Source organism: Hyperoodon ampullatus (genome assembly GCF_949752795.1).
Source record: "Hyperoodon ampullatus genome assembly, chromosome: 3".
Taxonomy (NCBI): Eukaryota; Metazoa; Chordata; class Mammalia; order Artiodactyla; family Ziphiidae; genus Hyperoodon; species Hyperoodon ampullatus.
In genome coordinates, this window is record NC_136916.1 from 134735536 (window position 1) to 134749488 (window position 13953).

The 13953-nt window shown below is 35.1% G+C and overlaps 1 protein-coding gene across 9 annotated transcripts in view; it reads left to right on the forward strand.

Moving 5' to 3' along the window:
• KTN1 (kinectin 1) overlaps positions 1-13953 on the forward strand; it is a 120714-nt gene that overhangs the window by 15594 nt on the left and 91167 nt on the right. The gene's annotated exons all lie outside the window — the stretch shown is intronic.

Consider the following 13953-nt stretch of genomic DNA (forward strand, 5'->3'; position numbering starts at 1 on the left):
ACAGATGAATGGATAAAGAATAAGTGGTACATACATAAAATGGAATACTACTCAGCCATAAAAAAGAAGCGTAAATAATGCTATTTGCAGTGATATGGATGCAACTAGAGATTATCATACTAAGTGAAGTAAGTCAAAGAGAAAGACAAATACCATATGATATCACTTATATGTGGAATCTAAAATATGACACAAATCAACCTATCTTGGGAACAGAAACAATCAGGGACATGGAGAATAGACTGGTGGTTGCCAAGTGGGAGAGGGTAGGAGAGGGTTTGATTGGGAGTTTGGGATTAGCAGATGCAAACTGGTATATATAGAATGGATAAACAACAAGGTCCTGTATAGCACAGGGAGCTATATTCAATATCCTGTGGTAAACCATAATGGAAAAGAATATGAAAAAGAATGTATACATGTGTGTAACTGAGTCACTTTGCTGTACAGCAGTAATAAACACAACGTTGTAATTCAACTGTTCTTCAATAAAAAATAAATTTTAAAAAGGGACAATTTGAACATCCTTAAAGAAAATAACTAATGAATTGAAACAAGTCAAGTATGTTTAATCCTTGAGTTCGTAATGATGCTAAAACTTAAAAAAATACTTTAGTTGCTGTTGGGCTAACTAATTATTTTGACAGTTTTGATAAATAAAGAAAAATAAACCTTTATCCTACTTTTCTTATATGAATTGGATCTCAGGGTGACCAAATAAGAGAAGTTTCTTTCTATAGATGTATTCTAATAAAGATTGATAGACTTTATTTATTTATTATATATTTTTTCACTGTGTTGGTTCTTCATTGCTGTGCGCAGGCTTTCCCTAGTAGCTGCTCTTCATTGTGTGCAGGCTTCTCATTGCGGTGGCTTCTCTTGTTGTGGAGCACAGGCTCTAGGTGCACAGGCTTCAGTAGTTGTGGCATGTGGGCTCAGTAGTTGTGGCTCATGGACTGTAGAGTGCAGGCTCAGTAGTTGTGGCGCACGGGCTTAGTTACTCCGTAGCATGTGGGTTCTTCCTGGACCAGGGCTCGAACCTGTGTCCCTTGCATTGATAGGTGGATTCTTAACCACTGTGCCACCAGGGAAGTCTTAGTGATAGGCTTAAGAATATCACCATTTTGCATCTCCTAATGAATAGTGTCTAGGTGAAGATCACCAATAGTTGGTAATATCATAAAAAGATATCCAGATATTAGATACATCGTTTTGGAAGTATGCCATGCTGTCTGTGCCTTAGTCTTGCCCTCAGGTTATAATCCTGAATCTGATCTAGCCTTTAAATTTAACCACCAATTTATAGGAAATAGAAGACAAAACAAAAACAAAACACCAAAAAAACTTGTTAACACTATGGGGATGCCATCAACAAAATTCATACTGAGAATCTTTACAGGACAACTGCCTGGTTTTTCCAACCCCAAATTCTAAGAATTGCAAGAAAGTGAATAATAAAAGATACAGGGATGATGAATGAAAGGAGACAAGAGATAAATACAGTAAGTCCTCTACATACGAACGAGTTCCGTTCTGAGAGTGTGTTCACAAGTCTAATTTGTTCGTAAGTCCAAGTTAGCCTAGGTACCCAACTAACACAATCAGCTATATAATACTGTACTGTAATAAGTTGATAATACTTTTCACCCAAAAAATAAAACATTTTTAATCTTACGGTACAGTACATTGAAAAGTACAGCGGTACAGTACAACAGCTGGCATAGAGGCTGGCATTGAGTGAACAGGCAAGAAGAGTTACTGACTGGAGGAGGGAGAGGAGGTGGGAGATGGTAGAGATGAAGGATCATCAGCAATAGGAGATGGAGGGCAAGCTGCAATTTCACTCACGCCTGATGTTGATGGAACGCACGTTTGCATCTTTGAAAGCTCGCAACTCTTGAGTTTCGTATGTAGGGGACTTACTGTATATCAGTCAATACAGAATAACTGAAAAAATATTTACACAGCAGTTGGGGAAATGGGAATACTGGATTGATATTTGATATTAAGGGATTATTGTTAATTTAAAATTTTCTGTGAACCTGGATTTTTGTCCTCTTTCCTCTCCAGGCTCAGAGCTCCTATAAAGCTATATAGCTATAGGTAATAGGTTTTCAGCCTGATTCTTTTTTTTAAAAAATTTATTTATTTTTGGCTGCTTTGGGTCTTCGTTGCTGTGTGCAGGCTTTCTCTAGTTGCAGCGAGCAGAGGTTTCTCTTCGTTGCAGTGCATGGGCTTCTCATTGCAATGGCTTCTCTTGCTGTGGAGAATGGGCTCTGGGGTGCTCGGGCTTCAGTAGTTGTGGCTCGTGGGCTCTAGAGCGCAGGCTCAGTAGCTGTGGTGCACGGGCTCAGTTGCTCCGCTGTGGCACGTGGGATCTTCCTGGACCAGGGATTGAACCCGTGTCCCTTGCATTCGCAGGCATATTCTTAACCACTGTGCCACCAGGGAAGTACCCAGCCTGATTCTTTTTCATACATCTTCCTTCTCCCCCCACTCCCCACCCCCCACCCAAGCTGTGCAAATTCTATTCCCATACCCACTTCTTGGTGTCAAGCAGCAAACCTGCTTCTCTTCTGTTGCTGTTGCCTGTGGGAGCTGAACTTCTCTGACCATTTGCCTGCTATAGAGTCAGTATCCAGCCATCTTTCCCATTCTTTATTCCCTGTGCTCCATTTTAGGTACTGTATGGTTTATTCTTTTGAATTTTTATTGTTTCTAACTCAGGGATATATTTATTTTCATTTTGGGTTCAGCCATATCTTTTTGATAATCTTATTTTTCATCCATTGTTATTTTTTTAATTGAAGTATAGTTGATTTATAATGTGTTAGTTCCTGGTGTACAGCAAAGTGATTCAGTTATATACTTTTTTTTTTTTTTTTGTGGTGGGCGGGCCTCTCACTGTTGTGGCCTCTCCCGCTGCGGAGCACAGGCTCCGGACGCGCAGGCCCAGCGGCCATGGCTCACGGGCCCAGCTGCTTCGCAGCATGTGGGACCTTCCTGGACCGGGGCACGAACCCATATCCCCTGCATCAGCAGGCGGACTCTCAACCACCGCGCCACCAGGGAAGCCCAGTTATATACTTTTTTATATTCTTTTTCAGTGTGGTTTATCACAGGATATTGAATATAGTTCCCTGTGCTATACAGTAGGACCTTTTTTTTCTTTTTTATTGATGTATAGTTGATGTACAATAAGATATAATTTACAGGTATATTATATAGTGATAAACATTTTTTTTTCTCTCTCTCTCAATCCCAAACTCCCTAACTATCCCTCCCTGACACCCTCCCCCCCCGGTAACCATAAGTTTGTTCTCTGAGTCTGTGAGTCTGTTTCTGTTTTGTAAATAAGTTCATTCGTATCATTTTTTTTAGATTCCACATATAAGTGATATCATATGATTTTTCTTTCTCTCTATGACTTACTTCACTCAGTATGACAATCTCTAGGTCCATCCATGTTGCTGAAAATGGCATTATTTTAATCTTTTAATGGCTGAGTAATAGTCCATTGTGTATATGTACCACAACTTCTTTTCATTCCTCTGTCGATGGTCATCCATGATTTTAAGTGTTTGTAATAGAAACATCCTTATTGGAAGTCTTCATCTCTTCATTTCTACCTATTATAATCTTGTTTTTGAAGCGCAACTTAGTGTATCCTGTGTGCTCGTTTAGTGACGTATTCTCTTCCTTTGCTCAAATCTGCTCTTTTAACCTTTTCTTTAAAATTATTTTTTATTTCTATTTTTTTTTTTTTTATTTTGGCTATGCTGTGTGCCTTGTGGGATCTCAGTTCCCCCACCAGGGATTGAACCCGTGCCATTGTAGTGAAAGTGCTGAATCCTAACCACTAGACCACCAGGGAACTCCTTGCCCTCTTTTAATCTTGTTGGGTGTTTTTCAACTTTATAGAACAAGTCTGATTTTAGTATCACACTAATTTGTTATGACTACAGTCAGTTAAAATCCTAAAGCCTTGAAGTATGATTCTTGTTGCTGCTAGTTCATCTCACTCATCCTATGTTTCTTTAGTCTGTTTTGGAGTACAGGTATCCCTTGCTAGTCCAACTCAGCCTAGGTAATTTTTTTCTTTTTTGAGGTAGCACTGGTATCCCTTGCTGTCTGAACTCTTGTTGCTTATTGTTCCAAACTTGGGAATCAAATATATGTATCCTTTGTTTAATGACTTGAATTCATTCTTGAAAATTCTGCTAAGTGAAAAGCCATTACATGAAAACATTTCCTTTAATTTTTTCCTACATATAAACTTTATTTTTTTAATTGAAGTATAGCTGATTTACAATGTTTCAGGTATATAGCAAAGTGATTCAGTTTTATATATATATAATATATGTATTATATATTTTTGTAAATATAAATTTTAAGATTCTTTTCCATTATAGGTTATTACAAGATATTGAATATAGTTCTCTGTGTTATACAGTAGATCCTTGTTATCTGTTTTTATTAGTAGTGTGTATCTGTTAAAGCATATTTTCATTCATTTTTAACGGGAAATTATGCTGTGTTGTATCAACCAATTTTTACACATAGGAAAATATTAATCTAGCAATGAAGATGAGTTTATACAAGTGTAAGCAATACTTTGAAAGTAAATAAATACACTTGATCTTAAAATGTAATGTGATAGGGACTTTCCTGGTGGCACAGTGCTTAAGAATCTGCCTGCCAATGCAGGGGACACGGGTTTGAGCCCTGGTCCGGGAAGATCCCACATGCCGTGGAGCAACTAAGCCCATGTGCCACAACTATTGAGACTGTGCTCTAGAGCCCATGAGCCACAACTACTGAGCCCGCGTGCTGCAGCTACTGAAGCCTGTGCGCCTAGAGCCCGTGCTCCATAATAAGAGAAGTCACCTCAATGAGAAGCCTGTGTACCGCAATGAAGAGTAGCCCCCACTCGCCGCAGCTAGAGAAAGCTCGCATGTAGCAACGAAGACCCAATGCAGCCAAAAATAAAAAAATAAATAAATTTGTTTAAAAAAATGTAATGTGATAAAATGAAGGCATATTGTATTATACTTGCCAAAGGAGGAAGAGAAAACTTGGTTGTGGTAGTGGTTGATGAGGTGTAATTCTTTGGAAAGTCTATTCTTACTATACCATTTTTTTCACCAATTTCAGCCTTTCTGGAGCTCAGGGTTATCTTACATTCAGTCTGCACTTAAAAGTCAAATTGTGGTACAGATAAGCACTTTTAGTGGAATAAAGGCCAAACACAAGTCCTTTAAGCAATGTGGAAATAGAATACAGGCAGAAAATACTGAAGAGTTGTAGGAGATGATAGCTTTGCATCCCTCTTGCTTGGCAATATGTGCACAAAGCACATGTTCTCAGTTCATCCAAATGTGTGTAGTAGATCAATACATATGATGTGTTCCAACTGGATACCATTGTATTGATTAAATTGTTGAGTGTACCTTTAGCTGAAATTATAATGTTGAAATTTTTATTTTTCATAAAATATTTTATGTGTATTTTAGGTGAATAATAACTAATGTTTAAAATAGTCGTTTGAAAAGTAGTACTTTTCAAGAGTTATTTGATAAAAACCAGTTAACTGAACCATTATATGAGGTAGGTCTGTAGATTGTAATAACATGGTATCCCTCCTTATCTGAGATAGCTGTTGGAATTCCTGCTGTTCCAGCTAGGGAACTGAAAGAGTTTGGTAGCAAAGGATAAATAAAAATCTTATTTTATGAAACATTTTTAGTTGGTTTGTCCTTTGTTCTCCTATTCTGAGTTCAGCACATCTTTGTAAACTGGCAAGCTTGTCGTATTTTCAGGGTAATGGATAGATTAAAATGTGACTAAGGTCAGGCAAAGAACGGAGTCTGATACATAATAATACTCTTTCTAAACTATTAATTGACAACTTTGGGATATGATTATTTAACCTATTAAATATTCTCTAGTTTCTACTACTCTTTGGCCATGTTTTAGTACTTATCTATCTTGTTTCCAAGGATAGCTTGGAACACATTATCAAGTGTTTTGCCAAATCAGACATTCTAGTTTTTCCTAATTTAGTAAACCTTTTATTAAAAAAAAAAAGACATTGAAATGACTTGTTTATAGTGAATGACTTTCGATGCTCCTAAATTTTTTAGTTAGTGACATTGTCTGGATTTACACACAGTGAGTTCACCTATTTTAATTCGATTGCTTTCTGCTATTTTTAGTATATGATAGCTTTTACTTTTACTTTTTTTTTTTTTAACCTCTTCAGGCATCTTCTAATAGTGGGGAAAGCAGAAGTCTTTTGGGGATCTTGAAATGTAGGATGCTGGCAGCTGTGTACTGTCTGTTGAAGGCAGTACTGTATCTATCTTTGCATGGCTCTTGAGGTTGTGTAAATATGGTTTCTAAGCACAGTGTTCAGAGCAAGATGGCTGTGGGATAAGGACCTCTGCTTGTGACTGTATTTCATTTTTTTTTAGCTTTATTGAGGTATAATTGACATAACATTGTGTAAGTTTATTAGCTTTGAAGTTTATAATACATTATCGTTGACTGTAATCACTGCTGCGCATTAGAGCTCCAGGACTTTTTAATGTACTAGTTGCAAGTTTGTACCCTCAAAAAACAACTCCCCAAAGCCCCAGGTAACCACCACTCTTCTCTGTTACTATGAATTCAAGATTCCACATGTGATATCATACAGTAGTTGTCTTTCTTTGTCTTATTTAGCATAATGCTCTCAAAGTCTGTCCATGATATTGCAAATGGCAGGATTTTCTTCTTTCTCGTGGCCAAATAATATTCCATCGTATATATGTATCTCACTTTTTAAATCTGTTCATCTGTCAGTGAACTCTTAGGTTGTTTCCATGGCTTGGCTATTATAAATAATGCTGCAGTGAACATGGATATCATGTTGGAGATGTCTCTTCGAGATACTGATTTCATTTCCACTGCATATTTACCCAGTGGAATTGGGTTTGCTGGATTACATGGTAGTTCTATTTTTTATTTTTTGAGGAACCTCCATACTGTTTTCCACAGTGACTGCACCAATTTACATTCCCACCAACGGTACACAGAGGTTTTCTTTTCTCCATATCCTTGCCAGCACTGTTATCTCTTGTCTTTTTGATGATAGACATTCTAACAGGTGTAAGGTGATATCTTATTGTAGTTTTGACCTTTGCATTTTCCCCATGATCAGTGATATTGAGCGCCTTTTCCTGTACTTGTTGGCCATTTTCTTTGGAAAAATGTCTATTCGGGTCCTTTGCCCATTTAAAAAAATATATATTTTTTGGCTTTTGAGTTGTATGAATTTCTTATATATTTTAGATATTAATCCTTTATCTGGCATATGGTTTGCAAATATTTTCTTCCATTCTGTAGATTGCCCTTTTATTTTGTTGATCATTTCTTTGCTGTGTAGAAGCTTTTTAGTTTGATGTAGTCCCACTTGTCTATTTTTATTTTTGTTGCATATGATTTTGATGTCATACACCGAAAAATCACTGCCAAGACCAGTGTCAAAGAGCTTTTCCCCAGTGTTTTCTTCTAGGAGGTTTATGGTTTCAGGTCTTAGATTTACGTCTTTAATGCATTGTGAGTTAATTTTTGAGTGTTGTAAGATAGGGGTCCAGTTTCATTCTTTTGTGTGTGAATATTCAGTTTTCCCAGCACCATTTATTAAAGAGACAATCTTTTCCCCATTGTGTAGTCTTGGCTCCCATGTCAAATATTAGTTCACTGTATATGTGTGGATTTATTTCTGGGTTCTTGATTCTGTTCCATTGGTTTGTCTGTTTCTATGCCACTACCATACTGTTTTGATTACTATATCTTTGTAGTATAATTTGAAAGAAAGTGTGATTATTCCAGCTTTTTTCTTTCTCAAGTTTGCTTTGGCTGTTTGGGGTCTTTTGTGGTTCCATATGAATTTTAGGATTGTTTTCCTTTTTTCTGTAAAAAATGCTGTTGGAATTGTGATAGGAATTGCACTGAATCTATAGCTATATGGCTTTGGGTAGTATGGACATTTAACAGTATTAAAATTCTTTTGGTACATGAACACACTATCTTTTCACACAATATCTTTCCATTTATTTGTATCATCTTCAGTTTCTTTCATTATTGTCTTACAGTTTTCATTGTGCAGGTTTTTCACCTCCTTGGTTGCATTTATTCCTAAGTATTGTTTTTGGTGCTATATTTTAGGTTTCTAATAACTGATCACCTTTGAACCTCTTAAGTCATATTTCTGCTGTTTGAAAGGGAGTCTTGGCAATCACAAATTTTGAAGGCTTACTGTATTTCAATTTTGTAACTAGGTAATCTATAAACCAACTTTAAGAATGTGGGAATTCATTTGGTGAAATTCTAGAGATGCGAGTTTTTCTTGGGTATCGTTCTTAGATTAACTTCTCTCACTGTTTTTTGCTTTGGTTGCTTATTGGGAACAATATCAAGAATGGAGCCAACAGCCAAAAAAAAAAACTTTTTTTCTTTGGTGGGGGCTGCTGTTGTAGGCTTAAATGTTAAAATACAAAGTGTGTACTTATTTCCAATTAGTGGTAATTTTATCAGGACTTTTTGATTTTTATTTTCTGTTATATACTTCTTTTGCAGCTTCCAGATTGTTATAATAAAGTTCATATTATGATAAAAAGTCCCTGATTTTATGTGTCACAGTACTGGTGGACACAAATAGGATTGATGTATACTATATTTAGGAAGGTTTATTTTGAAAGAAAATCCATAATCATAAGGACTACCTGTATAAAGCTATTTATGTTAATGAAGTAAACTTTTTTTCTTCCCAGATTCATGCTGGTTGTCTTTTAGCCAGTTAACATCTGACAGTGCTATGTGTTGAGCCCTGACTGTTGGGCTTGCAGGTATTCAGGAGAGAACATACAGATCAGTAGGAGAGTCACTGATTTGGCATGTTAAATTTCAGTAGTATAAAGCAAACCTTGTATAACAAGTAAGTAAAAATCTTTAGTGAATTTTTTTTAAACCATAATTTTCAAGGTACAATTTCGCTAGAAGTTGTCTACATAAGATTGTGAATATAAAAGCAAATGCTGCTTGATTTCAGTGAATGGGGATGGGAAAATTTCTTACTATTTTAAGATTCTTTAACTTCACCATGGGTTAATAATTTATTAACAGAGGTAATGTTTCAGAAAAAAATAGGAAAATGAAACTATATAAGTAGTTTCCTACCTTATTTTACTATCCTTATTTGTATATGCTTTCATTTTGAATATGTGTAAGATTTTGCTGTTTTTTCACAATTTTGTTGTTTGTGTAGATTTTGTGTCTCTGCTTTCTTTTAAATAGCAGATTTAGGAGTTTGTGGAATACTGTTAAAATAAAAATTGAAATTTAGACTGTAGAAGTGTAGAACTTGAAATGTAGACTTCAGAATAGATTGTATAGTCTTAGAAAAGATAATCAGGATTTTACTGTTATTTAATTAGTGTACTTGATTGTAAAATGCTGTGAAGTTTTGTCCTAATTTTATATGATTTTATGCTTGGAAGCTCTGAACACTGTAATTGAGGGACCAGAGAGAAAATTCTTTACTAGCACTTTTTCCCTTGGCTTCCTGAAAAGCTTGTTAAGAAAAAGGTTAGATGTAATCCCTAATGAAAGAATTTGGTAATATTCTCAATCGTATTCTGGTAGGGAGACGTATTGCTCATTTACAAAAACTACATGCTAGATTATTAAATTTTAGATTAAGTATTTATAATTGTTTGCTAAATTAAATTTGTTACACATAGCTGATAGACTTTATTGCTTCTGAAAAATGAATATTCCAGTGTTTTGCTGGATCTGGAATTCTGTGTTAGTGGTCATTGTTTTTATGGAGATTTTATTCCATTATCCTTTGGCTTCTATTGCTGAGTAATATATGTCTAATTTTATTCTCTTACAGGTAATTTTTTTATGTTGCTTTTAAGACCTACTTTGCATCTTTTGAGTTATATAATTTTACTACACATATATTTAGGTTTGTTTCTTTTTATTTATGCTGTCCAGATTTTGTTGCCCTTTTGGAATTGATTTATATCTTTTCAGCAGTTTTGAAAATTCTTTGCCATTTTGTCATCAAATATTACCTTTCTTGATTCCTTTCTCTCCTTGAATTCCCATTTGACTTATTGGACCTTCTCATTCTTTCCTTCATGCCTATTAGTTTTTCTCTCATGTTTTCCCTAATGTATTCCTTTGTGCTGCATTGCCAGTTTTTATAAGCTCTGTCTTTCTGTTTGATAATTCTTCAGCTGTGTATAATTATCAGTTCATTTAGTTTTTAATGTCTGCATGTCTGTGTATGCACATATGTTTGTGGATGCTTATACACAATTTACAGTTTCCTTAATTTTTACCTTCTGGTCTTTTATATGAGTGCTTTATTTTTTTTCCATATGTGTGATTTAATTTATGCTTCTAATAGCTGAAAAAATTATTTTTTATAGTCTGCCATATTATTCTATTTGGAATTCTTGGGGATATAATCCCTGTTTGTATCTTTGATTTTTTTCACTTTCTATCGTAAGTTCACCTTCAACAGGAGTGTATCTGAAAATACTGTACTGCTCAGGCCAGACTGGGTAGAAGGAATTTTTTTCTAGAGTCTTTCATGGCCTTGGAGCCATTTTTGTGTTAATATTTTTGGTAGAAACATTGGGGGTGTTCTGGACTGGCAGAGACTGTAGACGTGAATTTAAGAATCTATGGTTATAAATTTTTTTTTTTAAGGGTCAACAATCAGAATTTATTTAGAGATGTCACTTGCAAACTGTTCTACATTGATCTCTTTTTTATTTTCTGGTTGTATTTTATTTTGTTTATTTGTTTATTTTAAATCTGATTTTTTAATATTGAAGTATAGTTGATTTACAGTGATTCAGATGTATAGCAAAGTGATCCAGTTATGCATATATATACACACACATATAATTTTTCATATTCTTTTCTGTTTTATTACAAAATATCAAATATAGTTTCCTGTGCTATACAGTAGCACTGTGTTGTTTATCCGTTCTATATATAATAGTTTGCGTCTGCTAATCTCAAACTCCCAGTCCATCCCTCCCCTGTACCCTCCTCTCCCTTGGCAACCACAAGTCTGTTCTCTATGTCCGCGATTCTTTTTCTGTTTCGTAGATAAGTTGGTTTGTGTCATGTTTTAGATTCCACATATAAATGATATCGTATGGTATTTGTCTTTCTCTGTCTGACTTAATTCACTTAGTATGAGACTCTCTGGGTCCATCCATGTTGCTGCAAATGGCATTATTTCATTCTTTTTTATGGCCGAGTAGTATTCCATTGTGTATATATATATATACCGCATCTTCTTTATCTGTTCATCTGTTGATGGACATTTAGGTTGTTCCCATGTCTTGGCTATTGTAAATAGTGCTATTAACATTGGGGTTCATGTATCTTTTTAAATTATAGTTTTCTCTGAATATATGCCCAAGAGTGGGACTGCAGGCTCATGTGGCAACTCTATTTTTAGTTTTTCATTTCTGATTTTATTGATTTGGGCCCTCTCCCTTTTTTCCTTGATGAGTCTAGTTAAAAGTTTAATAATTTCGTTTATCTTTTCAAAGAACCAGCTTTTACTTTCATTGATCTTTTCTATTTTTTTAAAGTCTATATCATTTATTTCTGCTCTGATCTTCAGTTTCTTTCCTTCTACTAACTTTAACTTTGTTTGTTCCTCTTTCTCTAGTTGGTTTAGGCTTAATGTTCGGTTGTTTATTTGAGAATTTTTTTCTTTCCCGAGGTAAGCTTTGTTGCTACGTAACTTCCTGCTTAGAACTGCCTTTGCTACATCTCATAGGTTTTGGACTGTTGTGTTTTCATTTTCATTTGTCTCCAGGTATTTTTTAAATTTCCTCTTTGATTTCTTCAGTGATCCATTGGTTGTTTAGTAGCATATTGTTGAGCCTCTGCATGTTTGTGTTTTTTGCAGTTTTTTTCGTGTACTTGATTTCTAGTCTCATAGCATTGTGGTCAGAAAAGATGCTTGATATGGTGTCAGTTTTCTTAAATTTACCAAGGCTTGTTTTGTGGGCTACCATGTGGTCTGTCCTGGAGAATGTTCCATGTGTGCTTGAAAAGGATGTGTATTCTGCTGCTTTCGGGTGGAATGCTCTATAAATATCAACTAAGTCCATTTGATCTAATGTGTTATTTAAGGCCTGTGTTTCCTTATTGATTTTCTGTCTGGATGATCTGTCCATTGATATGAGTGGGGTGTTAAAAGTCCCCTACTCTTGCTGTGTTACTGTTTATTTCTCCTTTTATGTCTGTTAATATTTGCCTTATATATTGAGGTGCTCTTGTGTTGGGTGCATATATATTTACAAATGTTACATCTTCTTGGATCGATTCCTTGATCATTATGTAGTGTTCTTCTCTGTCTCTTGTAATAGTTTTTATTTTAAAGTCTGTTTTGTCTCGTGTAAGTATTGGTACTCTGGCTTTCTTTTGATTTCCATTTGTGTGTAATATCTTTTTCCATCCCCTCAGTTTTAGGCTGATTGTGTCTCTGGATCTGAAGTGAGTCTCTTGTAGGCAGCAGATATATATGGGTCTTGATTTTGTACCCATGCAGCCAGTCTGTGTCTTTGGTTGGAGCATTTAGTCTGTTTACATTTAAGGTAATTATTGACATGTATGTTCTTATTGCCATTTTGTTAGTTGTTTTGGATTATGTTTTTGTAGGTCTTTTTCCCCCCTCCTCTTTTGTTCTCTTGTGTTGTGATTTGATAACTATCTTTCATGTTATGTTTGGATTCCTTTTCCTTTTTTGTGTGTATATCTATTGTAGATTTTTGGTTTGTACCTAACTATGAGGTTTTTGTATAGCAGTGTATATATGTATGTGTCTATGTGTATGTGTATATATATATGTATATATATATATGACTGTTTTATGTTGCTGATCTCTTAATTTTAAATGCATTTAAAATACCCTGCATTTGTACTCTCTCCCTCCAGTGATTACTGTTTTTGATAACATAGTTTACATCTAATTGTTTTGTGTATCCATTAACTGCTTATGTGGATATAGATGATTTTACTACTTCAGTCTTTTAATTAAACCTCCTTACTGGCATTGTGTATGGATGATTTCCTACGTTTATGTTTGCCTTTACCGGTGAGCTTTTTCATTCTATAATTTTCTTGTTTCTTGTTGTGACCTTTTCTTTTTTGCCCAGAGAAGTTCTTTTAACATTTTTTGTAAAGAGGGTTTGGTGGTGCTGACTTCTTTTAGCTTTTGCTTGTCTGGAAAGCTTTTGATTTCTCCGTCAAATCTGAACGAGAGCCTTGCTGGGCAGACTATTCTTGGTTGTAGGTTTTTCCCTTTTGTCACTTTAAGTATATCATGCCACTCTTTTCTGGACTGCGGAGCTTCTACTGAAAAATCAGCTGATAGCTTTATGGAGTTTCCTTGTATGTTATTTGTTGCTTTTCCCGTATAGCTTTAGTATTCTCTGTTTATCTTTGATCTTTGTCATTTTGATTACAATCTGTCTTGGTGTGTTCCTCTTTGGGTTAATAGTGTACTGTATATGTATTTATTGGATATCTTTTTTCCCCCTAGGAATCTTCTAAATGTGTCCTTTAACCTTTCTCTCTCAGGTTCATCTTTTTTTTTTTCCATGTCCAGTATTTTTATTTAATTTTTTAGCAGACAATTTACATACCACCCCCACCCTTTCCTTTAAGTTAGTGTGACAATTTTCCATAATAAACTATTTAAAGAGAAGCTTTGGTCAAGAATAGAATGAAAGAGCAAAACAAAAAAGAAAACCCAAATCACTGCTGCTTTTAAAAAACCAACACTTTACCAGTTATCCTCAAACAAAACACACAACAAGGTTTGCGCCATATGTGTCTTCAGTGTTTCCTGGTGGCTGGCTCTCC